We start from the raw sequence: 4857 nt of genomic DNA, 5'->3' as shown, positions 1-4857 counted from the left end.
CAGTCGACGGAAGTTCCTCCGGCCGATTCCTATGTTACCTCAAGCTAAGTCTCCTATCTCGACCTATTTGGTTGACTCCTTTGGGGCAGAGTCTATTCTTGTTTCATATTTTTAGAGTTTAGTAGGTTGTGGTTGTTCTTCAAATGAAAATGCAGTAGCTTGGCTAAAGCTTGTAAGCATGGGTGGATTACTTTGATTTGGTGTTCATAAGTGCATATGATTAGGGAAACTTAGGTACTTAAGTTGATATGGCTACTGATGCCTATTTGTTTACTCAACAAGAGACCATTTCTAATAGGGTTCCAGTGGTTTCTATGCGTACACTTTATGTTCTGATAACTCTATGACTATCATGCCGTGATTCTTAACATGATGATCTACCACATAATGGAATGACATTTTAATCGAGCTTGAAATAGAGTGGGGGTTAACTTCACTGCAAAATGTTTCGTTGAGCTCTACTTCTAGCCTTGATCTCCCTCACTCTTCAACTTGCTATTTAGTTGAGTGAATATGTTGTGTGATAGAGGATGGAACTGAGGCATGGAGTTTTATAGGGGGGGTTGTAACTGAAAGCTGCAAGGTGACTGTTTTGTTGAGCAGAAAAAGAGTCCTTGGCCTGGGTTGTGTGGCAGTCCCCTGCTGTAGTGCAGGGATGTACTCGTGCATTAATTGGAATTGTAACCTCTTTTGTTGTCATATTGCAGAGTATCTCAGCCCCCCTATCTCTCGCTCCAAGTCACTGTATTTTGTGTAGTACAATCGTGAATGGAGGCCGTTGAACTGAAGTGAAAGGCCTCTGCAGCTGCTGGGGGTAAAGAGGCCGGGTGGACTGCCTCACAGCAGGCTTCGGTACTGGCTGAGAGAGCAGGTCGCTGCAGGCTGTTGCAGGTCCTTGCTGCCTTCATTCCTACTCATTTAGGTGAGGTTTTGGTCTCCACTAAGTAAAGAAATACTGCCCCTTTCCTTGTTCATTTCGCTGGCCAAAGACCTGAGTGTCTCAATAGTTTTTCTCATGTTGGTTTCGTTGGTGTTTGGAGGGTAATAGGGCTGGCTACATATGGTCATCACATTAATGTCCTAGAGTGAGTGGCCCATTTCTAATAGCTGTCATCGTCAGTGACGGAGTGCTGAGTCAGTCGACGGAAGTTCCTCCGGCCGATTCCTATGTTACCTCAAGCTAAGTCTCCTATCTCGACCTATTTGGTTGACTCCTTTGGGGCAGAGTCTATTCTTGTTTCATATTTTTAGAGTTTAGTAGGTTGTGGTTGTTCTTCAAATGAAAATGCAGTAGCTTGGCTAAAGCTTGTAAGCATGGGTGGATTACTTTGATTTGGTGTTCATAAGTGCATATGATTAGGGAAACTTAGGTACTTAAGTTGATATGGCTACTGATGCCTATTTGTTTACTCAACAAGAGACCATTTCTAATAGGGTTCCAGTGGTTTCTATGCGTACACTTTATGTTCTGATAACTCTATGACTATCATGCCGTGATTCTTAACATGATGATCTACCACATAATGGAATGACATTTTAATCGAGCTTGAAATAGAGTGGGGGTTAACTTCACTGCAAAATGTTTCGTTGAGCTCTACTTCTAGCCTTGATCTCCCTCACTCTTCAACTTGCTATTTAGTTGAGTGAATATGTTGTGTGATAGAGGATGGAACTGAGGCATGGAGTTTTATAGGGGGGGTTGTAACTGAAAGCTGCAAGGTGACTGTTTTGTTGAGCAGAAAAAGAGTCCTTGGCCTGGGTTGTGTGGCAGTCCCCTGCTGTAGTGCAGGGATGTACTCGTGCATTAATTGGAATTGTAACCTCTTTTGTTGTCATATTGCAGAGTATCTCAGCCCCCCTATCTCTCGCTCCAAGTCACTGTATTTTGTGTAGTACAATCGTGAATGGAGGCCGTTGAACTGAAGTGAAAGGCCTCTGCAGCTGCTGGGGGTAAAGAGGCCGGGTGGACTGCCTCACAGCAGGCTTCGGTACTGGCTGAGAGAGCAGGTCGCTGCAGGCTGTTGCAGGTCCTTGCTGCCTTCATTCCTACTCATTTAGGTGAGGTTTTGGTCTCCACTAAGTAAAGAAATACTGCCCCTTTCCTTGTTCATTTCGCTGGCCAAAGACCTGAGTGTCTCAATAGTTTTTCTCATGTTGGTTTCGTTGGTGTTTGGAGGGTAATAGGGCTGGCTACATATGGTCATCACATTAATGTCCTAGAGTGAGTGGCCCATTTCTAATAGCTGTCATCGTCAGTGACGGAGTGCTGAGTCAGTCGACGGAAGTTCCTCCGGCCGATTCCTATGTTACCTCAAGCTAAGTCTCCTATCTCGACCTATTTGGTTGACTCCTTTGGGGCAGAGTCTATTCTTGTTTCATATTTTTAGAGTTTAGTAGGTTGTGGTTGTTCTTCAAATGAAAATGCAGTAGCTTGGCTAAAGCTTGTAAGCATGGGTGGATTACTTTGATTTGGTGTTCATAAGTGCATATGATTAGGGAAACTTAGGTACTTAAGTTGATATGGCTACTGATGCCTATTTGTTTACTCAACAAGAGACCATTTCTAATAGGGTTCCAGTGGTTTCTATGCGTACACTTTATGTTCTGATAACTCTATGACTATCATGCCGTGATTCTTAACATGATGATCTACCACATAATGGAATGACATTTTAATCGAGCTTGAAATAGAGTGGGGGTTAACTTCACTGCAAAATGTTTCGTTGAGCTCTACTTCTAGCCTTGATCTCCCTCACTCTTCAACTTGCTATTTAGTTGAGTGAATATGTTGTGTGATAGAGGATGGAACTGAGGCATGGAGTTTTATAGGGGGGGTTGTAACTGAAAGCTGCAAGGTGACTGTTTTGTTGAGCAGAAAAAGAGAGTCCTTGGCCTGGGTTGTGTGGCAGTCCCCTGCTGTAGTGCAAGGATGTACTCGTGCATTAATTGGAATTGTAACCTCTTTTGTTGTCATATTGCAGAGTATCTCAGCCCCCCTATCTCTCGCTCCAAGTCACTGTATTTTGTGTAGTACAATCGTGAATGGAGGCCGTTGAACTGAAGTGAAAGGCCTCTACAGCTGCTGGGGGTAAAGAGGCCGGGTGGACTGCCTCACAGCAGGCTTCGGTACTGGCTGAGAGGGCAGGTCGCTGCAGGCTGTTGCAGGTCCTTGCTGCCTTCATTCCTACTCATTTAGGTGAGGTTTTGGTCTCCACTAAGTAAAGAAATACTGCCCCTTTCCTTGTTCATTTCGCTGGCTAAAGACCTGAGTGTCTCAATAGTTTTTCTCATGTTGGTTTCGTTGGTGTTTGGAGGGTAATAGGGCTGGCTACATATGGTCATCACATTAATGTCCTAGAGTGAGTGGCCCATTTCTAATAGCTGTCATCGTCGGTGACGGAGTGCTGAGTCAGTCGACGGAAGTTCCTCCGGCCGATTCCTATGTTACCTCAAGCTAAGTCTCCTATCTCGACCTATTTGGTTGACTCCTTTGGGGCAGAGTCTATTCTTGTTTCATATTTTTAGAGTTTAGTAGGTTGTGGTTGTTCTTCAAATGAAACTGCAGTAGCTTGGCTAAAGCTTGTAAGCATGTATGGATTACTTTGATTTGGTGTTCATAAGTGCATATGATTAGGGAAACTTAGGTACTTAAGTTGATATGGCTACTGATGCCTATTTGTTTACTCAACAAGAGACCATTTCTAATAGGGTTCCAGTGGTTTCTATGCGTACACTTTATGTTGTGATAACTCTATGACTATCATGCCGTGATTCTTAACATGATGATCTACCACATAATGGAATGACATTTTAATCGAGCTTAAAATAGAGTGGGGGTTACCTTCACTGCAAAATGTTTCGTTGAGCTCTACTTCTAGCCTTGATCTCCCTCACTCTTCAACTTGCTATTTAGTTGAGTGAATATGTTGTGTGATAGAGGATGGAACTGAGGCATGGAGTTTTATAGGGGGGTTGTAACTGAAAGCTGCAAGGTGACTGTTTTGTTGAGCAGAAAAAGAGAGTCCTTGGCCTGGGTTGTGTGGCAGTCCCCTGCTGTAGTGCAGGGATGTACTCGTGCATTAATTGGAATTGTAACCTCTTTTGTTGTCATATTGCAGAGTATCTCAGCCCCCCTATCTCTCGCTCCAAGTCACTGTATTTTGTGTAGTACAATCGTGAATGGAGGCCGTTGAACTGAAGTGAAAGGCCTCTGCAGCTGCTGGGGGTAAAGAGGCCGGGTGGACTGCCTCACAGCAGGCTTCGGTACTGGCTGAGAGGGCAGGTCGCTGCAGGCTGTTGCAGGTCCTTGCTGCCTTCATTCCTACTCATTTAGGTGAGGTTTTGGTCTCCACTAAGTAAAGAAATGCTGCCCCTTTCCTTGTTCATTTCGCTGGCCAAAGACCTGAGTGTCTCAATAGTTTTTCTCATGTTGGTTTCGTTGGTGTTTGGAGGGTAATAGGGCTGGCTACATATGGTCATCACATTAATGTCCTAGCCCATCGAGCCGTCTGATGTTGGGCCGAAATTGCCTGAGGATAATCGCCGATGAAATTTCTAGAGATCTTGGATTGAATAGAGTAGTTCGACTTGAAATCTTCCCTTTTCTATTCAACATGTATGCAAATATCTGTAATAGTTAGTGTGTATTTCGTTTCCTTCATTTTCATCGTCGAGTATTTGTAATCTAAGACTTAGCTTGAAATTTCTACATTGCGTTTCGTTTACTTAAGAAATAAACGAATACACTTTCGCTTCATTCAATCCTTATCTTCTTTCTTTAAATTTTTAGATTTGTACCCCATATAAATTGCGTTTCCCAAAAATGGGTTTGAGAATCGTATGCTCATCATACATTAA

Source organism: Salvia splendens, chromosome 15 (genome assembly GCF_004379255.2).
Source record: "Salvia splendens isolate huo1 chromosome 15, SspV2, whole genome shotgun sequence".
Classification (NCBI taxonomy): domain Eukaryota; kingdom Viridiplantae; phylum Streptophyta; class Magnoliopsida; order Lamiales; family Lamiaceae; genus Salvia; species Salvia splendens.
The sequence above is the reverse complement of the archived record's forward strand: the minus strand, read 5'-3'. Positions refer to the sequence as shown.